The 27,045-nt window shown below is 43.8% G+C and overlaps 1 protein-coding gene across 31 annotated transcripts in view; it reads left to right on the top strand.

Moving 5' to 3' along the window:
* Positions 1-16,515: 16,515 nt before the first annotated feature.
* Positions 16,516-27,045, top strand: part of FAM156A (family with sequence similarity 156 member A) — a 64,993-nt gene continuing 54,463 nt past the window's right edge. For 4 of the 31 annotated variants that reach the window (XR_011998141.1, XR_011998135.1, XR_011998161.1 and 1 more), the window contains exon 1: positions 17,019-17,171. The gene's annotated coding sequence lies outside the window, so the exon portion shown is untranslated. Of the gene's footprint in view, positions 16,663-16,727; positions 16,888-17,011; positions 17,172-27,045 lie in introns of those variants that run through there. The other 27 variants (XR_011998156.1, XR_011998149.1, XR_011998139.1 and 24 more) reach the window with 18 other exon arrangements.

Below are 27,045 nucleotides of genomic sequence, written 5' to 3'. Positions count from 1 at the left end.
GCAGTTTAAGAAATAGACATTGTCAGCACCCTAGAAGTCCTCTGGGTGACTTCTGTCAGTCATGGTTCCCTCTCTTCTCATCCTGAATGTTATGGTATTTATTTCCTTGCTTTTCTTTTTTCTTTCTTTTTTTCTTTCTTATTTTCTTTCTTTCTTTCTTTCTTTCTTTCTTTCTTTCTTTCTTTCTTTCTTTTTGTTGCTGTTGTTGTTGAAGTACAACTGGCAATTTCTTTGCTTGTCTTTATGGTTAACCACCTTAGTTTAGTTTTGCCTTTATTCAAGGGTAACACGCACAAAAGCACACAAAAATTATGGACAACTTGATAAGTTTTCACAAAGTGAACATATCCAAGTCAAGAAACAGATCATGACCAGTACTCAAGAAGCCCCAACTGTGTTCAACTCCCCACCCCCCGCAACCGGTCACTCTCTACTTTAGGGTAGCCAGTAGTCTGACTTCTAAGAGCATGGTTTATTTTTGCTCTTTATATAAGTGTAAAGCTAATGGAGTATGTGTTTCTTTTACTTATGTTTGTGAGATTTATCCACTCTGCTGTCTGAAGAATGAAGAAGGTCTCAACATTCTTATTGTTGAATAGCATCCCATTGTATAAATATACCACAATTTAAAAAACTGGTTCCACTGGCATTGTTGGGAACTTGAGTTGTATATATATAGCCTGTAAATGAAAGAAAAATAACCTGAAGATCACAGCCTCATAGGTGAGACAGACAAATGAGGCAGAGTTGCAGAACAAGCTCTCCATGAGGGCTATACATGTGGAGTTATGGATAAATGGACTTTGAGATGTTGAAGGTAAGTTTTGAAGGATGAGAATATAGGATCTCTCTAAGAAGATATATAGAGAGAGACAGACAGAAAGAGACAGGGAGCTTCCCGGCAGAGGGAGGGCATGGTGAAGATCGGGGAACTGCTAGCATTTTGGGAAGGCTGAGTCAGAGGGAGCTGCATTTAGAGGTGGAGGGGAAAGCTGAGGTTGCAGGGTCGGTTGGTAAGGCAAAGGATGTGTCACAAAAGTCCTCGGGTGCCAGAATAAAAAATGAGACATTATCCCTTAGGGAATTGGAATGCTACTGAAAGATTGTTTTCTCTCCTCATTTGTTTTTGTCCACTTATTTTTTTAAGATTTTATTTACTTATTCATGAAAGAATACAGACAGAGAGAGAAGCAGGCTCCACGCAGGGAGCCCAATGTAGGACTCGATCCCGGATCCCGGGATCACACCCTGAGCTAAAGGCAGATGCTCAGCCACTGAGCCACCCAAGCGTCCCTGTCCCCTTATTTTTACAACGGGGGCATCATATGGACGGTTTTGCAGTTTAGAAAGGTCCCTCCGGCTGTGGCAGGAATGATGGACTGGAGGGGAAGAGCAGGAGGCTAGGAGACATATTTGTGGTTAAGAGTGAAAGTCTTGGAATCAGTCTTCCAAATTTTATCCAGCCCAGTTCTCTTTTGATCTCTAGACTCTCATATCCAACTTTCCACTCAACATCTCCACTTGAATGTCTAATAGGCATTCTCAAACTCAACACAACCAACAATGAACTCCTGACCTTGCCCCTAAAACTGGCTCCTCTTCCAGACTTTCTCTTATTGTGTTGGCAACTTCATCCTTCTGGTTGTTCAGGCCACATTTTTAGAGTTCTTCTTCACTCCTCTTTCTTTCATACCCCACATCCAATCCATCTTAAAGTTTACTAACCTATCCATTTGCATTTCCTAGATTCCATATAAATGGAATCACATAATATGTTTTCTTCTTTTTTGCCTGCCTTCTTTCACTCAGCATAGTTTGAGATTCATCCTTGAGGTTGCGTGTGTCAATAATTCATTCCTTTTAGTGCTGAGTAGTATTTCATTGTATTTATACACCACAATTTCTTCATCCATGCACCTGTTGATGGACATTCGGGTTGTTTCTAGTTTTTGTCTATTACAAATAAAGTTGCTATGAGGGCACCTGGGTGGCTCAGTTAGTTACGTGGCTGCCTTTGGCTCAGGTCATTATCCCAGGGTCCTGAGATGGAGTCCTGTGTTGGTCTCCCTGCTCAGTGGGGAGCCTGTTTCTCCCTCTCCTGCTGCAGCTCCCCCTGCTTGTGCTAGTTTTCTCTCTCTCTGTCAAATAAATAAATAAAATCTTTTTTTAAAAAGCTGCTGTGAAGATTGGTGCACACAGCTTTGAATGGACATATGCTTTCATTTCTCCTGGGTAAATACATAAGAATGAGTAGGCTGAATTGCATAGTAGATGTAGGTTTAATTTTTAAAATATTTTATTTATTTATTCATGAGAGACACACAGAGAGAGGCAGAGACATAAGCAGAGGGGGAAGCAGGCTCCTTGCGGGAAGCCCAATGCAGGACTTGATCCCAGGACCCCGGGATCATGTCCTGAGTGGAAGGCAGATGCTCAACCGCTGAGCCACCCAGGCATCCCATTTTTGTAAGAAACAATTAAACTGTTTTCCAAAATGGTTGTACTATTTCATTCCCATCGGCAGTGTATGAGACTTCCAGTTCCTTCATATCCTTGCCAAAACTTGCTATCGTCAGTCTTTCACATTTTAGTCATTTTAATAAGTGCGTAGTAGTACTTAATCGTGGTCTTGATTGGCATTTCCCTAATGACTAATGATGATGAGCATTTTTTTCACATGCAGGTTTGTCATCTGTATATTTTCTTTAATGAAGCGTCTATTCAGATCTTTTGCCCATTTAAAAAAATCGAGTTAACTTCCTATTATTGAGTTTTCAGAATTCTTTACATATTTTGGATACAAGTTCTTTATTACATATATACAGCATTATTCACAATAGACAAAACATGGAAACAACCTGTGTCCGTCAACAGATGAATGAGTAAAGAAAATGTGGCTTGTGTGTGCATTATATATGTATATATATATATTACATATATACATGTATGCACATACATATACACAAAAGTTATATATATTTTTATATGTGCATATAAATCATACACACACACACACACAGAAGAATATAATTTAACTTGAAAAGAGAAGGAAATCTTGGGGCACCTGGGTGGTATGAGCAGTCAGTTGAATGTCCCACTCTTGGTTTTGGCCCAGATCATGATCTCCCAGTCGTGGGATGGAGTCCCATGTCAGGCTCCATGCTCAGCCCAGAGTCTGCTTGAGACTCTCTTCCTCTCCCTCTGCCCCTCCCCCTTCTCTAAAAATGGATGCACAAATCTTTAAAAATAAAAGAAACCTACTTTAAAAAGAAGGAAATCTTGCCATCTGCAACAACATGGATGAACTTGAAGAGCATTATGCATGATGTCGCTTATATGTGGAATTTATTTTTTGAAAAGTTGAAGTTATGGAAATAGAAAGTAGAATGGTGGTCGCCAGGGGCTGAGAGGTGGGGAAAATAAGGAGAAGCTGGTAAAAGGGTACAAACTTTCAGTTATAGGATGAATAAGGTCTGAGGATATAATGTATAACATGGGGACTACTATAGTCACTAATACTGTGCTATATAGTTGAAATTTGCTAAGAGAGTGAAACTTAAATGTTCTAAAAAAAAAAAAAGAAAGAAAGAAAGAAAAAAAGAAACCACCAAAAATCAAACAGGTTAATATGTGTGGCAATGGACATGATGGTGGGAATATCTTCACAATGCAAACATATCAAATCATCATGTTGTACACTATTTTTTTTAAATTTTACTTACTTTTAATTCAAGTACAATTAACAGTGTTATAATAGTTTCAGGTGTACAATATAATGATTCAATGATTCTATACATTATTCAGTGCTCATCACAATGAGTGCGCTCTTAATCCCTTTCACCTATTTCACCCATCCTCCCACCCATCTCCCTACAATTCCATTTGTCAATCATATCTCAATCAAGCCGAAGAATTTTTTTCTGTCACCCCTTTTTATTTCTTCCTTGACACAATATTTAGAAGTGTTATTTTGCTTCAAAATATTTACATATTTCCCAAATATCTTTCAAAAATTTATCTCCAATTTAATTCTATTGTGTTGAGAGAAAATATTTTGTATGATTTCAATCTTTTAAGCTTATGGAACTTTGTTTTGTGGTCCGCAATATGGTTGTATTCATTCCCTAAGGCTGCCATAATAAATCACCACAAATTCTATAGCTTAAAACAATAGAAATTTATTCTGTCAAATTCTGGAGGGCAGAAGTCTGAAATCAAGGTATAGGCAGGGTTGGTTCCTTGTAGAGACTCTGAAGGATAATCTGTTCCATGCCTCTTTTCACCAGCTTCTGGTGGCTTCAGTTATAGGATGTAATACTTGCCATTCCTTGGCTACTAGATGCATTACTTCAATCTCTGCCTCTGTATTCACACTGCCTTCATCTCCTTGTCTCAAATCTCCCTCCACCTTTATTTTGTAAGGACAACTGTCATTGGATTTAGAGCCCACTCTAACTGCCCTGACTAGAGCCTCTAGTTGCTTTAGCTTGTTGCTCTCAGAGAGCTACCAGCTTTTTCTTAAATGCTTATCAGCAGGATGTCCATTGTTTTTGAGAGTATACTTAAGTTTGAACTTCTACAAATTCTGTTTCAAATAAAATCAGTTTCTTTGAGGATAAGCTGGAGTTCTCCCTTACGAACTGCCTCTCTTCTTGGGCAAAATCTATGAGCCATGGCTCCAGGCACTGAGTGAGGATCATAACTTCTGCTTTTCCCAGCTAAAACCTCTTCTCACGAGTGAGCTGGGGCAAAGGCTATAGAGGCTCTAGTATTTTTGGCCTGCTGTGCCTGGGGTAAGGTTTCTACCCTAGGAGTGGAGGCTAGATGGAGGAAGGGAATACCAGACCTTTCAGACACTTTCACTAGGAATTTGGCCTCTGCAACAGAATGGCAGTGGATGAGAAATGTTGGTATCAGGCCCTTTCCAGTGAGATATTATATCCCTTGCATGGCTCAAGTGCCACAGACTCTCACTGTGAGATTTAATAGATTTTCTTAAATAAATATTTCCTTATTTGTTGTATTCCCTTAGGACAATTTCTGGAGACTTTAAATGTTTTGATTGTAAAACAATAATTTTTACTAGTCCGCAGAACTTATGTTGCCTTTCTGGAAGTGGAATCCCCTGAGTGGCCTGTCCTTTTACTTTTAACTTATTTGTATCTTTACATTCAAATTGGGTTTCTTTCAGGCAGCATACAATTGAATATTGCTCTTTTATGTAATCCTACAATCATTGTTTTTTTGAAGACTTTATTTATTTATTCATGAGAGACACACAGAGAGAGGAAGAGACATAGGCAGAGGGATAAGCAGGCTCCCTACAGGGAGCCCAATGCGGGGCTCGATTCCCAGACCCCAGGATCACAACCTGACTGAAGGCAGACGCTCAACCACTGAGTCACCCAGGTGTCCCATCATTGTTTTTTAATAGAGTCATTTAAACTCTTCACATTTAATATGATTATTGGTATGTCTGGGTTTAGACATTCCATATTGTTATTTGTTTTCTATTTGTCCCATCTGTTCTTCATTCCCAGTATCCTCTTTTTTTTTAAAGATTTTATTTATTTATTTATTTGACGGGGGGGGGGGGGGGGGGAAGAGGCAGACAGGGAGGGGGAGAAGCAGGCTCCCCACTGAGCAGGAAACCTGATGTAGGGCTTCATTCCACGACTCTGGGATCATGATCTGAGCAGAAGGCTGACACTGAACCACCCAGGCTCCCAGTATCCTCTTTTTATGCTTTGTTTTAGATTAATGTAGTGGTTTTTTTACTCCATTTTACCTCTTTGTTGATTTGTTGGGTTATTTGCTATACTCTTACTTTTTAGTAGTCAATTCAGGGTTTATAATATATATCTACAATTTATCATAATATACTCTAAAGTAATATTATACCACTTTGAATAGAGTATAAGAATTTTACAACTATATAATTCTATTTTATTTCTTCTAGGCTTTTTTTGCTTTTGTTGGCATATATTTTGCTTTTACTTATAACTCCCGAATATATTATTTTTGCCCTAACCTGTCAATTTTTAAAGTTATTTTTAAAATTAAGAAATGGGTGGTTTATATTTATCATTTCTGATGCTATTTCTTTGTGCAAGTCCTAATTTCCATCTGGTATAATTTTCATTCTATCTGAAGGATTTTTAAAACCTTTTTTTTTTTTTTTTGAGAGGGAGAGCATGAGTGGGATGGGGGAGAGGCAGAGGGAGAGAAAGAATCTTAATCAGGCTCCCCGCCTAATGTGGAGTCCGATGTGAGGTTCCATATCACAACTCCGAGATCATGACCTGAGCTGAAATCAAGAGTCAGACACTTAACCAACTGAGCCATCCAGGCATCCCTAGGACCTTTTTTTTAACCCTGCATATTTGCTGATGAATTGAGTCTGTATCTCTAAAAAAGTCATTATTTGGTCTTCATTATTGAAAATTATTTTGTCTGTTTTCAATTTTATTTTGACAATTTTTTTCTTTCCCTACATTAATGATGTTGCTCCACTGTTTTCTGGTTCCCATTGTTTCTGAAGAGAAATATGCTGTTATATTTTACCTTTGAAACATAATGAATCTCTTTTTCCCCACTGTCATCTTTTAAGATTTTTTCTTCTTTACAACTTTTAATCATTTTGATTATAATGTAATTTGGTGTCGTTTTCTGTATATTTCTTGCACTCCAGATTCATTGAGCTTTTTGGGTGTAGGTTTCTGGTTTGCATTAAATTTGGAAATTTTTCAGCTAGTATTTCTAAAAGCATTTTTTCTGTCCACCTCCCTTTGGCAACTCCAATAATATGTATATTAAGCAATTGGAAGCTGTCCTATAGCTCATTATTGCTCCATTCATTTTTAACAAAGCTTTTTTTTTCCTATGTGTGCTTCATTATGGAAGTTTGTTTTTTTTTTTTAAATCCCATTATGTCTTCAAGTTCACTAATCTTTTCTTCTGAAATGTCTAATCTGCTGTTAACCTCATACAATGTAATTTTCATCTCAGGCCATATATTTTTTATCTCTAGCAGTTCAATTTGAATCCCTTAAAAATAACTTTATGTCTCCTATTAACATGCTCACTCTTTCCTTTATCTTTTCCAACACAAAGAATACATTTATAATAGCTGTATTAGTGTCCATGTCTATTCACTTTATCACCTGTGTTATTTCTGGATCTACTTCTATTGATTGATTTGTATCCTCATTATTGGTTGCATTTTCTTCTTCTGTGCATGCCTGATAGTTTTTTTTAAAGGATTTGCTTATTTATTTTAGAGAGGAGGGGAGGGGCAGAGGGAGAGGGAGGAAATCTCAAGTAGATTCCTTGCTGAGTGCGGAGCCTGAGGTGGGGCTCCTCATGAGATCATGACCTGAGCTGAAATCAAGAGTGGGATGCTTAAGCAACTGAGCCACCCAGGTGCCCCTGCCTAATAGTTTTTATTGGATGCCAGACATTGTGAATTTTACCTGTTGGGTTCTGGTTTTTATAATAGTAATAATTCCTTTAAGCAATTTCGAATGTGCTGGGATGCAGTTAAGTTACATGGAAACATGTAACTTTTATCCTTTTGAGGCTTGCTTTCTAGCATTATTAGATGTAATCAGAACAGTCTTTAGTCCAGGATAAAATTTATTGAGTACTGAGAAAATAACTAACTGAAAGATCTACCCTATACCCTGCATATTTGGGGATTTTCTTACTCTGGTTGGTGAGAAGGTGAACTATTTCCATCCCTCTGTGAACTCTGGGGTTATTCCACTCATTCTTTTTTGGTGGTACTTTTCCCTGGCTTGGGTAATTTCTTCATACATATGCACTGATCAGAATTCAGCTGGAGATTCCAGGGGAATTCTATGCAGATCTCCAGAGTACAGGCTCTCTCTCTCTCTCTCTCTCTCTCTCTCTCTCTCTCTCCAGTTCTCTGCCCTCCAAGCAGCTCTCTTTTTGCTGGTCCTCTACTCAAGGAATTTTACTTGCCTTGGCCTCCCTGAATTCTCAACTGTTTCCTCAACTCTGGGAGGCCATGGGCCTCTGTTTGGGTTTCCTCTCCCTGGGCTGAGGCCTGAAAACCCTCTTCAGGCAGTAAGATGGGGGATATTATACTACTTACTTCATTTCCCCCCTTCTCCAGGGTATTTCCCCCCTTCTCTCAGGTATCAGTGTCCTGAACTGCCTGTTTTACCATGTCTAAGAATCATCTGTTCCAATTTTTAAAAATTATTTATAGTGGGAGGATAAGTCCATACCTGTTTCTCCATCATGGCCAGACACAAATCCTAAGTCAGTCTTGAATTAATCCTTGAATTCTACGTTAAGAGGATCAGCTATCAGGGCACCTGGGTGGCTCAGTAATTGAGCGTCTGCCTTTGGTTCAGGTCGTGATCCCGGGGTCCTGGGATCAAGTCCTGCACCAGGCTCCCCTCAGGGAGTCTGCTTCTCCCTCTGCCTCTCTCTGTGTGTCTCTCATGAATAAATAAATGTAGTCTTAAAAAGACCTAACCCTGGGAAAAGAATAAGGGGTAGTGGAACGGGGTGGGCGGGGCGATGGGGTGACTGGGTGACCAGCACTGAGGGGGGCACTTGACGGGATGAGCACTGGGTGTTATACTATATGTTGGCAAATCGAACTCCAATAAAGAAATATACAAAAAAATCTTAAAAAGTAAAAGAGGGTGGGGGATGGGGTAAATGGGTGACAGGCACTAAGGAGAGCACTTGACAGGATGAGCACTGGGTGTTATACTTACTATATGTTGGCAAATTGAATTTAAATAAAACTTTTTAAAATAAAATATTTTTTAAAAAGATCAATTGTCTTTCTCAAATGACATGTACACACGTGTCCTGTGATGAAGAGGTTCAAGGAAACTCCCAAAGTTCCATCAATGTAAAGGTGTTGCTATCCTAACAATTACCACTATTTATGATAATGAGGATGTTAGACAATTTTGTGTAATAAAGCATGTGGCATGTATGCACCATTAAAGAGCATCTGCTACTAGAGACAGAAGGGAGTGCTGTTTAGGTCTGTATACCTAGAGTCACAAAGTACAGTGTGTGAATCCAGGCTTTGCTGTGGACTAGCAGGGGGACCCTGGGCAAGTTGTCTAACCCTTCGGTACATAAGTCTCCTCATTCACTGCTCTATCAACAGAATCAGGAGTGAATATGGGCTTTGCACCCACTCAGAGGGGAAGAGTGCCAGGAAGGAGGTTGTAAAGTTTCAACTGGATCCAGGAGCAGGGTCTCTAGAACATGGGACCTCAGCATGTCCCACGTGGCATTGCAGGGAGAGGTGGGTGTTGCTTAGATCAGCCTTGGACATGATTCTGCAAGTAGCTAAGAGGCTTCTGGACAACAAGACCCACAGGATGAATTCTACAGCCCATGGGGCATGTACAGGGAGGAGTGACTGACTGAGGTTGAGAGTACTCTGGATATCTAGTCTTTCCACATTATATTGTGGGGACCATATTTGTTTCAGGGTCTTTGCTTGGCTTTGGCTATCTTTATGATGACAGCAGCTACTGCTGTCACAGACACTGCTATTAAAAAAGGCACAACCAGGGGTTGGGAGCAGGAGCTCCGGGGTCAGACATACCTGGGAGTGAGTGTTGGCATCTCTTCTCCTGTCTCTGGTGAGCTTGAGTGAGACAGTTAGCTGATACATAGTATATCAGTTACTCACCTGTACAACAGTTTTTAATAATAATAACCATCTCTCAAGTATGTTATGACTATTAACGGAGTTAAATCTGGAAACGATAATAATGACAAAAACAATAATAATACGGGCTAGTGTTTATCTTATGTTATTCTGTGTTGGGCCCTGTGAAAACCCTTGCTGGGACCATCTCATGTGATTTTCACTACAACCTATGAGGACTGGCACTATTTCATGGTGGAGAAGACTGAAGCACAGTGAGAGTGAGGGAAGATCCCCAGTCACACAGCTGATATGAAGAGAACAAGCTGGGGCTGACACTCAGAACACCAGAAACCAAGTTCCAGGCCACTGCCAGGGATAAGGGTAGGGCATGGAGTGGTCCATTCCAGAAGGGGCTCTGCTGGGGCTCAAAACTCAGAGAAGCAATCAGAATGGGCTGCTGGGGGCAGTGACTACTGGGAAAACACATCAAGAAGATGAAGGGGTTACAGAGCAAGCGATGATGCCCTCCAGACAGTGGGGATCAGAGTACAGATCCAGGACTTAAGAACAAAGGAGAAAAAGAATTGGGATGCATTGGTTCATACATTTATCATTTTAATAGCATTTCCCAACCTCTTGCTGTGTTCTGAAAGGGATCCAGAAGGGTTTCAGGAAAATCTGTCTTGGAACAGAGGCTTCAGAACCAATCTCACTCCCAGACACATTGTTCTGTATGACTTATACAGAGCTAGCTGAACTACGATTTTGTGAATTTAATTTATTTCTATCATTTACAACAACAGGAGATGACAAGTACTCAGATTTCTGGCTACACTGGGAAAATCACAACCGTTGGCCCTGCAGGGATCTCATTCCTGCAAGGATAGTGGGTGGTAGCTGCACTGTGGATGCACCCTCAGATGGGGGCACGATTAGTACCCACTCCAGAGGCTGATCCACAGGGAATGTATCATACCCAAGCGCTGCTCTTCCACACCTTGAGATGAGCTGGGTTCTCTTATGTACATTTGCTACATCGTCCCGGTACATGTAAGTCTGAGAACTCTGTTCCTGGACACCCTTCAGACGCCATCACAAACAAATGCTCTGTGGAGCGGGTATTGATTTCATCACATGACTTTGCTTTATAAAAAGTTCCTCAGGGCACCTGAGTGGCTTAGTGGTTCAGCGTCTGCTTTTGGCTCAGGTCCTGATCTTGGGGTCCTGGGATAAATTCCTGCATCTGGCTCCCCATGGAGACCCTGCTTTTCCCTCTGCCTCTGCCTCTGCCTCTGTGTCTCTCATGAATAAATAAATAAAATCTTAAGAGAAAAGAGTCCCTCAAAAAAAAAAAGAAAAGAAAAGAAAAGAGACCCTCAAATAACATATGAATATGGGCCAAGTGTAAAAGATTCCATCAATACATCAGTGCCTGCCTGGGCCTACCCCTAGAGTTACTTCAGGGTGTTTCTTTCAAATATATTTCTCTATATTTAAACCATATGTGTGGGCGTGCGCACGTGTGTGTGCGTGCACACACACACACACACACACACACTCACCCCAGGTCCCATTATGAGCATCTCCCATTTGTTCTCTCCCCCATTATTGGCATACCCTGAAAAGATCCCTCTGATCAGTGTAAACTGGTCCCTTCATTCAGTTCCATAGCCAGTGGGCCCTCCATGGTAACACATGAACCCACCCTTCATCTCTTAGCTACCATCCAACAATCACTGACTATGAATGGACACTTAGAGGTTTCTCCTGATTGAAACCTACTACCTTCCTTGAATATACAGCTCTGATCATGTGGGTGATGATTATACATTCTTTTAAGGGGAATTGCTGGGTCAAAGATCAGTCATTCACTAATCCCAGTCAGTGTCCATTATACTATGTAGTGCTAGGCACTACAGAGACTAAGGATATTGAAAAGAAAAAGTCCCTGTCCTCATGAGCCTAGCATCGCAAGGTTTTTTTCAGGTCGATACACGCTGCCACGATGCCATCCCTAACTGGTCCAGGGGAAGAAAAGTGTATTGACTAGCATCCTCACATCTTTCTGGGGCAGGAACTCTGAGGCAGGGTACTAGACACTTAGAAATGTGACCCCATCAAGATCTTTAGGGCCTAGGGATAAGACTGTTATCTAGGGGTGTGGTGGGGTGAGGAGGGTGAGAGACAGGAAAGGACTGGTTCACTAGTAATGAGGTGGAGAGAGATGGGAATCAGAGTTCACTCCGTCATTTGGGAGGGAGGGTGCGCCTGCTTAGAAATGAAAATTCCTGGGCCCCACCCCAGATATACTGGATCAGAAACTCTGGGGGTGGGGCATAGCAATCATGCCTGAATAAGACCACCAGGTGATCTTGAAGTTTCACATGGGCATCAGAGCCACCAGAATGATCCACAGGACTTAAGTGAGGAATAGCCCCTCTGAGGTGTCACCTCCTAGGGGTGGACCAGGGATGAGGTGTGAAGATGAAACTGTGGCCTGTGAGACCTAGCAGGCTGGTGCAGAGATGGACCACAAACACTACAGGGTGTACCACAGGGGAGGGTGTGTTTATTATGTAACAATACAAATACTGTGTATGGAGGGGCAATAAGTCCACCCTGCCCCAGGGTGATTAGCCCCAACCACTGACAGAGGTGAGGATGATGCCGTCTCACACCCCAGGCCCCAAGCCCAGCATGGGCAGACACCCATTCTAGGACATCCCCACGGGGCCACTCCAGTCCGATTTTTGCCACACCATCTCCTGCACATTTGAATAACACGGGAGGTGGCAGAGGGGGAGGTGGCAGAGGGGAAGGGGGCTGGGGGCGGGATGAAGCAGGCAAGAATGCAGGGTGGCTCTGGTGGTCCATCTGAAGACTGCCAGCTCTGGCTCTTGCAGGGCACAGAGGAAAGGAGCCCCAAGCCCAGGCTCTGCGCTCACATGATCAAGCGCTGTGCTCCACGGGCAGGCATTTGTAGTGAGGGACTGGAGGACCAGCTCAAGCCATTCTGCAGTAGTGGTCCCCTGTCCAGGCAACAGGGCTGAAAATGCTTGCCCACCAGTACAGGGTTTAGTGAGATCACTCTAGGAGTCAGAAGCACCCTGTGCACCTGGTTCTGAGTGTTAGGGGATCACTGATCTGTTTTACAGGGTCCTGAGAACTTCCTAGGTGCCAGCTCACTTAATCCTCATTCGACCCCCTTAGAAGAAAACCATGTCACACCGATGAAGACACTCAGGCCCAGACAAAGCAGGTAACAGACTCGGGTTGTCCTGCTACCTTAGGGCACAGCTGGCCAGAGGCTAAAGCCCATAAGGACAGCCACTGGAACACTAATGTGATCATGCTGCCCCAGGGCCTCCCAGGGTCCCTTCTCTGTGCTCACAGACCCAGCCCTGCACAGCGTCATCCCATATCCTGATGGGACACTTACTGCAGCTCCTTCTCTCAGAATACCTTCCCTTTACCCTCAGCCCAGGGGAATTGCCCCGGACTCCCAACGTGGGGCTAGCATTTCACCTGCATCCTGGAGAATGTCCAGTTCCTCCTTAACAGGGACCTTATGACAGACCCCTGCATCGTAGCAGGAAAGACTTCTATCCTGCCAATGTTGTGCACTTGCAGGGAACAGAAAAGGCCCTGAGTGGCTGCTCTGAGCCAGAGCTGGGGTGCTGGTTGACAGGACAAAAGGGGGAGAGACAGGGTGCACTTGAAGCCCTGTGATTAGGGCCGGGGAAGGGAGCTAAAGAGGCCCCTGGGGTGGAAGGGGATGCCTGGTGGCTGACAAGGGGAACAGGGAGATTTCTGCAGAGAGAAGGGGTGTAGCAGCTGCCACCAGAAAAGGTGGTTTGGGTGAAAAGACAGGGATGTTCAGAGGGATTTAAGGGGGTTGCCAGGGGCAGTGAGAAGGGAAGGCCTCTCCACTCTCCAGGATTATGTATCCTACAGTGGGTGCTAAGAGATGGCAGAGATGACAGGATCCATGGGTCTCCTTTTGTGGATATAGGATTCACCCTAACCCCGAGGGGCAGGATGCAGAAGTTACTATGAACACAGGTGACCCGGGTGGGTCAGATAACAGTCATCCCCAGGATCTAGACTTGAGAGGTCACTCTCAGAACTCTTCAGTCCCAGAGAAATCCCCATCCCTGCGGCAAACCTGATTTCCCAATGACAATGACATGCTGCTGACTTCAGACAGCTGGAGGGCTGCAAGACACCAGGCCTCTCCCCAACAGGGTGGACGGAACAGAGATTCACTGTCACTGCCCACATGGCAGCCTTGAGCTGAAGAGCTGTGGCTCTAGGTCACAGAGTGCAGCCGGCAGCTCTGTGAGTGGGTGTGTGAGGCCCCTGAGCTGAAGGGGAGCTATTTCCTAAAGGAAATCTCTTAGCCAGTTGGGTCTATGTTGTCAGGTGTGACATTTTTGAGCTGTTTGTGGTTAGTGTCTAGGACGAGAGGTCTCTGAATGACTTGTGGGTCTCTATCCCAGGATATGAGGTCTCTGAACTACTTGAGGGAAGGGGGTCTTTGTCCAGAGGGTTGGGTGTCTGAGGTAGTTCATGTATCTGCATCCGAGAATGTTTTTGAGAGGAAGGCAGGATGGACCTCACTCTCACAGGGCTTAGCACTAGGTCAGGGACTTCACATTTGCTGTGCTTTCTCCCATGCCCGCCCTGCTACCACAGGGATGCTTTTCAAGCATGAAAGCTTAGGCTCCCCATCCTCAGGGAGGGCCTTTCCTCAGTCATATAAAAGGAATACCTGCTAACATTACCCCCATCCCTCCTAGGGGCGAAACCCTGTGACAAACCTACGTATATATGTATTAACTCAGTTAATCTGCCCAGTCCCCAAGTAGAAGATCATCATTTGCAGGTGAAGAGGCTGAGGCCCAGGGAGGAAGGGCAATCTCAGCTCGTGAGGAGGAAGAAACTGGATGACTGAAGCTCTCTGAAGGAGGCAGGCAGAACTCAGCACAGCAAGGCCAGGTAGCGGGTGACCAGGAAGGGGGAACGGCTAGGGTTGCCCTGGGCCACAGGATCCTGTAACCAACTCACTTTCAGGAGGTCTCTTTCTCTCCCACTCACACAGCCTGTTCCCCAGCTCAGTACTTGATGTATGAAATGTGGAGGAGGTGGTGGAAGGTAGAGAGCTGAGGGAAGTACCTCGGTGCATCAATTCGCCTAAAGCCTCAAGCAAACCTAAGGATTCCTGCCTTCATTTCCCTCCTTGCAGCATTTTGGGGCTCTGAGATCAGCAGGAGGGCAGGCAAGGGCATGAGGGGGTGTGAGGAACCATGTGTACAACGTAAGCCTCTCCATAACAAAAACAGGTCCTTGTCCTGTGGGCAGAGGGTCCTGATGTAGGTCAAGGCAATGCAACTGAGGCCAGGCCACAGGCAGCTGAGTTATTACCTCAGGGGCATCTTCTGCTCTGGAGAGACAGGCACATTATCCAACAGCAGAGCTGAGGGCCCATAGGTGGGTACAAATTCAGTGGGGCCAGTGTGCTGCCAGAGAGTCTCTCTGTCCTGGTCTCACTAATGTTCTTCCTTTCTGTCATCTCTGTGCCTGTAACTTTGTCTCCGTTGCTACCCACCTGGGTAGGGTCTCACTCATGCCAGGGGGCCCTTGCCTGGCCTCTCCTGAGGTTATTATCCTTTGACATGGATGCTCATGGGGAACTGTTGCGGAGATGCTCACGAGTCTATGGAATTGTCCAAGGAAGGCATGTTCAGCTGCATAGGAGTAGAAGAAAGTTCTCCACTGGGACAAGCAAGGAGCTGCTCCCCATACACTGGGTGGCCTGGGCCTCTGAAAGAACCCTAGGGGGTTCTCTACCAAAAACAACAACAAAAAACCCTCAAACCAAACCAACATACAAAAAAAAACCAAAACCCAAACCTCCATGACTCAAACAGTTAAAGTCAAAGCCCTCACCATGGCCCTGAAGGTGCTACAGGATCTGGCCCCATCACCTCTCTCCCTCAACCGTGCTCAGCCAGCCACACCGGCCTCCTCACTGTACTTCATACAGCCTGGACTAATGTCTACTCCTGCACTTTTCCACTGGTTCCTACCTCTGTCTGGGATACTTTTCTTGCAGATCTCCTCTAGGTGTCCGCTCAGGGATCACATGCTTTGAAAGACCTTCCTTGACCTGTTTCTAGAAATTGACCCCTCTATTTCATTATTCCGATTTAAATTTAACCGCAGCAATTGCCTGACAACTTCCTTATATTTTTGTGCTGTATGATCCCAACAGAACGTAAGCTCTGTGAGACCAAGGTTTTCTTGTGTTTTTTTTTTTTTTCCTATTTCCAGGGGATTGTATTCCTAATATCCATACTATTACCTGACACCTAACTTGGAGGGAATTAATGAATGAATAAGAGAATGAATAAATAAATGCAAGGCTGTGGTGAGACCCATAGCTGCACACGCCAAAGTATTTTCCTAGGGAACATATTCAGGGGCGACAGGATGGTGATGAACTCGGTGGACATGATCTCACTCTCTCAGTGTCCTCGGGCCTCCTGGGAGATGGCCCCTTCCCTAAGAGAACCAAAGCTCCTGCTCTCCTTCTGATCTATTACCGATAGCCAACCACAGAGACCTGTCCCACACCAGGCCCCTACCACAGTCCAGTGCTCTAGTCCGTCCTGCCCGGTTCCCCCACTAGACCCATTCTGCATTCCCTGGGGAGACAAAAGCCAGCACAACGCCCAGCACATGAAAATCGCTTGTAATGCTCCCTGTTGCAATGGCGGCCATTGGAGGGAGTTAAATTTCAGCTTTGGAAGATTTTCTCCCGAGTCCAAGACTGCAGGGAGCTGTGGGGTGTGCACCCTGGCTTTGCCCTCCCTCCCCTTGGGGCCAGTTTAGAATGGCCCATAGCGGGCTGTCTCCATCAGCCAGCCGTTCCAGGTTCGCACCACCAAGGGGCGCGCGAGATGGAACAGGAAGAGTCACTGGACGAACCTCTCAGCGGCACAGAGGTAGGACCTTCCACACCTAGAGGGAGGTACCACTAGGGCAGGGGCGTCCGACTTTAGAATAATCCATTGGGTATGGGACAACACCGAGGGTCGGCATACACCGCGTGTGGCATCAGCCACGGTTTCCAGCGCAGGCGCCAGGAGCCCCGCCGGGTACTTCCCCATCCGCTCCATTCCACTCCATTCTCCTGACGCATTTGAGCCCGAGTGGACACCCAGTCTGAGGTGGGAACCTCCATTTTAACATCGCCGACTCCACCCCTCCGTTTCTACTTGGTCTCGTCCAGCTGGGCAGCAACAGGGTGTGAGATTGGCTCTCCGACGTATGGGGCGGGGTCAGAGACTTTCTAAGCGTTGATTGGTCCCGGCGATATAGCCGGAGAAGGCCCTTCCCGGGCGCACCTTGCCTCGGGATAAACCCACTAGTCCCCGCCCCCGTCTTCGCCTCCCCAGTTCCCACTGGCCCTCTGGCTGGGACAGGCAAGACCATGGCAGAGCGGGAGCTCAGGGTGAGGGGTGTGTGTGGTTTTTGTGCATGCGTGCCTCCGTGTGTGTGTTTGTGTGTGTGTGTGTGTGTGTGTGTGTGCGCGCGCGTCTGTGTCTGTGTCTGTCTGTGCGAGCGTGTACCTGTGTGTGGCCTTTCAGAATTTCTCTCCCGAGTCGAACTACTCACCGACCGACTGCCCCGAGGGGCTGAAGATGCTGTCCCAGTCGGTGGCGAGGTTCCGCGCAACATCTGGCTTGTAGCCAGTGTCTGGCGCTGGACGCGCGCGGTGACCGTGCCGTCTTCACGTGAGCTCTTTCAGCCTTGGTTCAGCCCTAACTCAGTCACAAGCCTAGGCGGGTGCGTTTGGCACGGCACTGTCAATCGTACAGATGCAATCAATTAATGTCCAGGGCGAGGTCTGTGCGCTTGTTTGGCGTCCCTGTCTAGGAAGGAAAGTGTCAGGCAGTTTGGGGATGTGTATCGCTATAGATAGGACAGTACTGATGCAGTTTGGGTACATTAGATGTTTCTGAGCCTTTGGGGGGATTGTGAGTGAGTGGGATATGCCGTCTGAGTGGATTGTGTACGCTATGGGATAAGGTCTTTTAGGCTGATGTGCCTGTTCATCTGGGGGTGCACTTTCTGAGCTTTTTGTGCATTGGTGTCCCTGGGTCTGAGATCTCTATGTTGGTGTCTGGACCCTAGGGTGTGAGGTCTCTGAGCTGTTTGTGATTCTGGGTTTCAAGTTGTGATATCTCTGAGCTGCCTGGGGTGGGGGCATTGTCTTAAGGTATAAAGCATCGGAACTGTTTGGGAGTCTGTATCCAAGGTATAGGTTCTCTGATTTGTCTGGGGGCTTTATCTGAAGGTTCTGTGATGTTTCTGAGTTACTTGAACTTCTTTCTGTTTTTTGAGGTCTTTCCATTAGCTTGGGAGGTGTCTGCATGGTTTGGGAGTCTCTCTAGGATGTGACCTATCTGAGCAGATGTCTGTTGTGTTCTAGATGAAGACGTTGGTCTGTTGGGGTGCAAGAGTAGACTCCGTGTGTATGGCTTCTGTTGCTTTGGGGAGCCTGTGGCTCGAGTTGTGAACTCTCTGTGCAGAGATTTTTGGAATCTTTTTTAGGTTGTGTTCAGTGATCTCTCTTTGTTGTCTCTGGGTATCTCAGCTGTTTGGCGTCTGTGTCTCAGAAGTAAAATCTTTTACCTTTGTGATTGTGAGGTCTTTGTCCAGGAACTGAGGGTTTGGGAACGTGGCAGATAGGATGCCAAAGCCCAGAGCCCCAAATTCTGGTTCTGTGTCATCAGGCAAGTCACCTGTCTCCTGAAGCCTAAGTATGTATCCTCTTCAATAAAGTGGGGCCAGGGACTGTCTTGGAAGGTACCTGTACAACTTAGAAGTGTGTGTAAAGGTCTTGACTCCCAGCCATCCTTCCCCATGAATTTTCTGATCACCTGCCATGTGCCTGAGTACTTTTCTAGGAGTTAGGAATGCAACACAAGACAAAATTGACAACATCTCGCATTTCGTAGACTTAGCCAGTACGTCTATATTGACTACCAGAGGGGCAAGTGCTACATAGAAAGATAAGGCCGGTTAGAGGACAGAGCATGTAGGGAGCATGTTGTTATCTATTCAGGGTGATGAAGGGGAGGACTCTCTCAGACGGTAGTGACTGAGCAGAGAGCGAAGGAAGTGAAGGAGCAGGGCTGTGGAACTACCTGCATTGTTAGATCACTGCAGGCAGAAGGTACAGCAAGCGCATCGGCGCTCAGGGGAAATCCACTGGTTGTGTTCCCGGATATCAAGGAGTCCTGTGATGCTGGTAAAAACCCTCATCACTAGGGTTGAAATCAAAAGGTGTCTGGTATTGCTGTCTCTGTTTCTCCCACAACCTGGGAGGGAGGTGGTCTTCATCCCCATTTTACAGACAGAGGACCCAAGGATCCAAGAAGTATGTAGAATCTGCTCTCCTGCTTACCCTGAAATTGCTAAAAGAGGGGGAAACCTTGTGCTCTGTCACAAGAGACAGAGGGCTTAAGTGTCAGAGCTCCAGGGTGGACACCATCCACGCTGGCTGTTAGCCAGCCAGCTGCTATAAGCGATAATACAGGCGTCATGACCCTCATTACGTTTCTACACTTGATGGAGGTCAGGACTGGGAAAGAAGTGGGGGTAGAGAAGAGAGGCAGGAAGGGAAAGCTGAAGAGCAGTGAGGAAAAAAAAAAAACCCCACTGGCTTCATGATATTGCCCAGATTTGGCCCAATTCACCTTAATTAACTGATCAAATTGAGATATATTTACCTCTTCCCTCTCCTCTTTCTTTCCCTTCCCTTCCCCTCCCCATTCATCCCTAAAGCCATTCGGTGCTACAGAGCAAGGCAAGTGTACGTGTGTAGGGGCATCTTGTACTTGAGGAGTCAGAGCCCAGGCACGGTGAGAAGGGCATCCGTACAGAAGAGCAGGCTGCCCTGGGGACAGAGCCCAAGGTGGTGAGGAGGATGTCCCTGGGGGTTGGGTGGGAAGAAGGCTGACTGGCTCAAAGGATCCCAACTTGAGGGCTGTATGGAAGTCAAGGTCAGAGAATGGTTCATCAGAGCATGTGGGGGTGGGTGTCTGTTGTGCAAGAGGGCTGGCTTATATGCATTGGGGTTCATCAACTCAGTAAATGTGTAAGGATATTGGGAGACGCAACTCTCACTTTTGGAAAAGGGAATTTCAAATACAGAAAGGAAGGAAACAACAAATGCTGAGGTGTTACATTGGGATTGGAGGTCTCCGCATGAACTCACGCTTTTCAGTGTGTATGTGTGCGTATATGCATAGATTGAGAGATAGAGATGTATGAATGTGTGTGTGTTGGAATGGGAGAGGGAAAGGACCAATGAGCCTGGCTCAGCTTATGGTACCAGGAATAAGGGACAGTTCAAGGAAGGATTGGGTGATGTCAGAAGGACACAGAAAATTGCCTGAAGGGTTCCCAATGGAACATTCTGGGGATAATTTTATTTTTTCAGCTTTATTGAGATACTACTGATATACAACTTAAGTAAACGTAAGATGTACAAGGTGATGATGTGATACATGTCTATACTGTGAAATATTCACTATGTGAGGTTAGTTAACACTCTGTCCCTTCACATAATTATCATTTCTTGTGGTGATAACATTTAAGATGTCCTCTCTTAACTTTCCCTATATAATACAGGGTTATTAATGATAGTCATGCTATCTATATTACAATAGATCCCCATAACTTAATTATCTTCTGGCTGGAATTTTGTACCCAAGACCAACGTGTCCCCCCCAACCTCTGGCAGACACGATTCTAATCTCTTTCTGTGAGTTTGGCTTTTTTGTTGTCCACATATGTGAGAACATACAGTATTTCTCTTTGTCTGTCTGACATATCTCAGCATTAAAGCCTTCAAGGTCCATCCAAGTAGTTGCAAAAGGCAGAATGTTCTTCCTTTTTTAACGGCCAAATAATATTTCATCCTGAATCTATGGCACATTTTCTTGATCCGTTGATCCTTCCATGGACCCAAATGTCATTTCCATATCTTGGCTGTTGCTGCATAGTAAATCATAAAATTGGTGTTACTCCTCCAATTTTCTTTTTCTTTTGCAAAATTATTTGACCGTTCTAGTTCCTTTGCCTTTCCACATAAACTTCGTTATCAGTGTATATTACCAAAAAGTCCTACTGGGAGTTTTGATTGGAATTGTATTAAAATGATGGATCCCTTTGGGACTTGTCGACATCTAAATGATACTGACTTTATCGACCCATGAACGCAGTATGTGTTTCCATTTATTTAGGTCTTCTTAGACTTCTTTCCTCAGCTTTTTGTCGTTTAGGGCATACGGATCCTGTGTGTGCTTTGCTAGGCTTGAGGGGAGGAGGCTGTTGTAAATATGGTATGGTACGTGTAGTTTCGGCTTTTTGTTTTGTTATATAATCGCTCATTGCTAGCATGTAGAAATTTGCTTGACATTTTGTGTTGACCTTGTATGCTGTTACAACGTTGAATTCATTATTAGTTCTAGGAGGTTCTTTTTTAATTTCATGGGATTATTTCTGTACATAATCATGTCACCTCTGAATTGGAATAATTTTATTTCCTCCTTCTTGACTTTTCTTTTTTCTTTCCTTTCTGCAATGGCTAGGCCTTCCAGCAAATATTGAATAACAGAGGGGAGAGTGGATATGTTAGCCTCATTCCTGGTCTTTGGGAGAAAGCACACTGTCCTTCTCCATTAAGTAGGATGGAGGGTGTAGGTATTTTTGTAAGATGCTTTATATCCAGGTTAAGAAAGCTCCCTTCTGTTCCCGGTTTGCTAAGTGAGTTTTTCGTGAATGGCTGTGATCATGTTCTTTTTTGATATGTATTTCTCTTTGTCTGTCTGACATATCTCAGCATTAAAGCCTTCAAGGTCCATCCAAGTAGTTGCAAAAGGCAGAATGTTCTTCCTTTTTTAACGGCCAAATAATATTTCATCCTGAATCTATGGCACATTTTCTTGATCCGTTGATCCCTCCATGGACCCAAATGTCATTTCCATATCTTGGCTGTTGCTGCATAGTAAATCATAAAATTGGTGTTACTCCTCCAATTTTCTTTTTCTTTTGCAAAATTATTTGACCGTTCTAGTTCCTTTGCCTTTCCACATAAACTTCGTTATCAGTGTATATTACCAAAAAGAAGATTACCAAAGAACATGTGATCATGTTCTTTTTTGATATGATTTACTAATTATTTACTAATAATTACTACTATGATTTACTAATTATTTTTTAAAAGATTTACTTATACTTAAGAGAAAGAGTGTGTGTGTGTGTGTGTGTGTGTGTGTGTGTGTGAGTGTGAGCTGAGGGTTGGGGGAAGGAAGCAGAGGGAGAGGGACAAGCATACTCCCCGCTGAGCACGGAGCCCGACATGGGGCTCCATCCCAGGACCCTGAGATCATCATGACCTGAGCCAAAACCAACAGTTGGACGCTTAACCGACTGAGCCACCCAGGCAGCCCTACTAACTGATTTTTGAAAACTACACTGCCTTTGCATTTCCAGGATAAGCCCAGTTGGGTCAAATTGTATGATTTTTTATATATATATTATTATTGAATGTGATTTTTGTACTGTCTTTGATTTTGATATCAGAGTAATTCTAATCTGATAAAATGATTTGAGAAATGTTCCCTCTCTTCTGTTTCCTTGAGAGGGTCATGTAGAATTGCTGTCAGTTCTTCTTAAATGTCTGGTAGGATTTTCCAAAGAAAATCACGGCCTGGAATTTCTTTCTTGAATGTTTTTAAATGAAAAAAAAAAAAAGTAAATAATGTGTTATTCAGATTATCTGGGTGATTTTTTTGTTTTTTTGGTTTTTGGTTGAGCTTTACTTTTTTTAATTTGTAAATTGTCTTTTTTTAAATAATAAATTTATTTTTTATTGGTGTTCAATTTGCCAACATACAGAATAACACCCAGTGCTCATCCCGTCAGGTGCCCCCCTCAGTGCCCGTCACCCATTCACCCCCACCCCCCGCCCTCCTCCCCTTCCACCACCCCTAGTTCGTTTCCCAGAGTTAGGAGTCTTTTTTTTTTATTTCTAAATTAATTTTTATTGGTGTTCAATTTACCAATATACAGAAAAACACCCAGTGCTCATCCCATCAAGTGTCCCCCTCAGTGCCCGTCACACTTTCCCCCCACCCCCCGCCCTCCTCCTCTTCCACCACCCCTAGTTCGTTTCCCAGAATTAGGAGTCTTTATGTTCTGTCTCCCTTTCTGATATTTCCTACCCATTTCTTCTCCCTTCCCTCTATTCCCTTTCACTATTATTTATATTCCCCAAATGAATGAGACCATATATTGTTTCTCCTTCTCCAGTTGACTCATTTCACTCAGTGTAATACCCTCCAGTTCCATCCACGTTGATGCAAATGGGGGGTATTTGTCATTTCTAATGGCTGAGTAATATTCCATTGTAAACATAGACTACATCTTCCTTATCCATTCATCTTTCGATGGACACCGAGGCTCCTTCCACAGTTTGGCTATTGTGGACATTGCTGCTAGAAACATCGGGGTGCAGGTGTCCCGGCGTTTCAAGGCATCTGTATCTTTGGGGTAAATCCCCAACAGTGCAATTGCTGGGTCTTAGGGCAGGTCTATTTTTAACTCTTTGAGGAACCTCCACACAGTTTTCCAGAGTGGCTGAACCAGTTCACATTCCCACCAACAGTGTAAGAGGGTTCCCTTTTCTCCACATCCACTCCAACATTTGTGGTTTCCTGCCTTGTTAATTTTCCCCATTCTCACTGGTGTGAGGTGGTATCTCATTGTGGTTTTGATTTGTATTTCCCTGATGGCCAGTGATGCAGAGCATTTTCTCATGTGTGTGTTGGCCATGTCTCTGTCTTCCTCTGTGAGATTTCTGTTCATGTCCTTTGCCCATTTCATGACTGGATTGTTTGTTTCCTTGGTGTTGAGTTTAATAAGTTCTTTATAGATCTTGGAAAATAGCCCTTTATCTGATACGTCATTTGCAAATATCTTCTCTGAAACTGTAGGTTGTCTTTTAGTTTTGTTGACTGTATCCTTTGCTGTGCAAAAGCTTCTTATCTTTTTTTTTTTAAAGCTTCTTATCTTGATGAAGTCCCAATAGTTCATTTTTGCTTTTGTTTCTTTTGCCTTCATGGATGTATCTTGTAAGAAGTTACTGTGGCCGAGTTCAAAAAAGGTGTTGCCTGTGTTCTCCTCTAGGATTTTGATAGACTCTTGTCTCACATTTAGATCTTTCATCCATTTTGAGTTTATCTTTGTGTATGGTGAAAGAGAGTGGTCCAGTTTCATTCTTCTGCATGTGGATGTCCAATTTTCCCAGCACCGTTTATTGAAGAGACTGTCTTTCTTCCAGTGGATAGTCTTTCCTCCTTTATCGAATATTAGTTGACCATAAAGTTGAGGATCCACTTCTGGGTTCTCTATTCTGTTCCATTGACGTATGTGTCTGTTTTTGTGCCAGTACCACAAGTGTCTTTTTTTTTTTTCTTTTTTTTAGTACCACAGTGTCTTGATGACCACAGCTTTGTAGTACAGCCTGAAATCTGGCATTGTGATACACCCAGCTATGGTTTTCCTTTTTAAAATTCCCCTGGCTATTCGGGGTCTTTTCTGATTCCACACAAATCTTAAAGTAATTTGTTCCAACTCTCTGAAGAAAGTCCATGGTATTTTGAGAAGGATTGCATTAAATGTGTAAATTGCCCTGAGTAGCATTGACATTTTGACAATATTAATTCTGCCAATCCATGAGCATGGAATATTTTTCCATCTCTTTGTGTCTTCCTCAATTTCTTTCAGAAGTGTTCTATAGTTTTTAGGGTATAGATCCTTTCCTGCTTTGGTTAGGTTTATTCCTAGGTATCTTATGCTTTTGGGTGCAGTTGTAAATGGGATTGACTCCTTAATTTCTCTTTCTTCAGTCTCATTGTTAGTGTATAGAAAAGCCACTGACTTCTGGGCATTGATTTTGTATCCTGCCACACTGCCAAATTGCTGTATGACTTCTAGCAATGTTGGAGTGGAATCTTTTGGGTTTTCTATGTAGAGTATCATGTCATCGGCGAAGAGGGAGAGTTTGACTTCTTCTTTGCCAATTCGAATGCCTTTAATGTCTTTTTGTTGTCTGATTGCTGAGGCGAGGACTTCCAGTACTATGGTGAATAGCAGTGGTGAGAGTGGACATCCCTGTCTTGTTCCTGATCTTAGGGGAAAGGCTCCCAGTGCTTCCCCATTGAGAATGATATTTGCTGTGGGCTTTTCGTAGATGGCTTTTAAGATGTTGAGGAATGGTCCCTCTATCCCTACACTGTGAAGAGTTTTTCTGGAATGGATGCTGTATTTTGTCAAACGCTTTCTCTGCATCTAATGAGAGGATCATGTGGTTCTTGGTTTTTCTCTTGCTGATATGATGAATCACATTGATTGTTTTACGAGTGTTGAACCAGCCTTGTGTCCCAAGAATAAATCCTACTTGGTCATGGTGAATAATTTTCTTAATGTGTTGTTGGATCCTATTGGCTAGTATCTTGTTGAGAATTTTTGCATCCATGTTCATCAGGGATATTGGTCTATAATTCTCCTTTTTGGTGGGGTCTTTGGTTTTGGAATGAAGGTGATGCTGGCCTCATAGAACGAATTTGGAAGTACTCCATCTCTTTCTATTTTCCAAACAGCTTTAGTAGAATAGGTATGGTTTCTTCTTTAAACGTTTGATAGAATTCCCCTGGGAAGCCATCTGGCCCTGGACTTTTGTGTCTTGGGAGGTTTTTGATAACTGCTTCAATTTCCTCCCTGGTTATTGGCCTGTTCAGGTTTTCTGTTTCTTCCTGTTCCACTTCTGGTAATTTGTGGCTTTCCAGGAATGCGTCCATTTCTTCTAGATTGCCTAATTTATTGGCGTAGAGCTGTTCAGAATATGTTTTTAAAATCGTTTGTATTTCCTTGGTGTTGGTAGTGATCTCTCCTTTCTCATTCATGATTTTATTAATTTGAGTCTTCTCTCTCTTCTTTTTAATAAGGCTGGCTAATGGTTTATCTCTCTTATTAATTCTTTCAAGGAACCAACTCCTGGTTTTGTTGATCTGTTCCACAGTTCTTCTGGTCTCGATTTCGTTGAGTTCTGCTCGAATCTTTATTAACTCTCTTCTTCTGCTGGGTGTAGGATCTATTTGTTGTTTCTTCTCTAGCTCCTTTATGTGTAAGGTTAGCTTTTGTATTTGAGTTCTTTCCAGTTTTTGAATGGATGCTTGTATTGCGATGTATTTCCCCCTCAGGACTGCTTTTGATGCATCTCAAAGATTTTGAATGGTTGTATCTTCATTCTCATTAGTTTCCATGAATCTTTTTAATTCTTCCTTAATATCCTGGTTGACCCTTTCATCTTTTAGCAGGATGGTCCTTAAGCTCTACGTGTTTGAGGTCCTTCCAAACTTCTTGTTGTGATTTAGTTCTAATTTCAAGGCATTATGGTCTGAGAATACGCAGGGGACGATCCCAATCTTTGGGTATCGGTTCAGCCCGGATTTGTGACCCAGTATGTGGTCTGTTCTGGAGAAAGTTCCATGCGCACTTGAGAAGAATGTGTATTCAGATGAGTTTGGATGTAAAGTTCTGTAGATATCTGTGAAATCCATCTGGTCCAGTGTATCATTTAAAGCTCTCGTTTCGGGATCCCTGAGTGGCGCAGCGGTTTGGCGCCTGCCTTTGGCCCAGGGCGCGATCCTGGGGACCCGGGATCGAGTCCCACGTCGGGCTCCGGGTGCATGGAGCCTGCTTCTCCCTCTGCCTGTGTCTCTGCCTCTATCTCTCTGTGTGTGACTATCATAAATAAATAAAAATTAAAAAAAAATAAAGCTCTCGTTTCTTTGGAGATGTTGTGTTTAGAAGACCTATCGAGTATAGAAAGTGCTAGATTGAAGTCACCAAGTATAAGTGTATTATTATCTAAGCATGTCTTAACTTTGGTTATTAACTGATTGATATATTTGGCAGCTCCCACATTCGGGACATATATATTGAGGATTGCTAAGTCCTCTTGTTGGATAGATCCTTTATGTATGATATAGTGTCCCTCTTCATCTCTCACTACAGTCTTCGGGGTAAATTTTAGTTTATCTGATATAAGGATGGCTACCCCTGCTTTCTTTTGAGGACCATTTGAATGGTAAATGGTTCTCCAGCCTTTTATTTTCAGGCTGTAGGTGTCCTTCTGTCTAAAATGAGTCTCTTGTAGACAGCAAATAGATGGATCCTGCTTTTTTATCCCGTCTGACACCCTGCGACTTTTGATGGGGTCGTTAATGGGCTTAAGCCCATTCACGTTC

This window comes from Vulpes vulpes, chromosome X (genome assembly GCF_048418805.1).
Source record: "Vulpes vulpes isolate BD-2025 chromosome X, VulVul3, whole genome shotgun sequence".
NCBI lineage: Eukaryota > Metazoa > Chordata > Mammalia > Carnivora > Canidae > Vulpes > Vulpes vulpes.
This window is presented reverse-complemented; position numbering and strand designations above follow the sequence as displayed.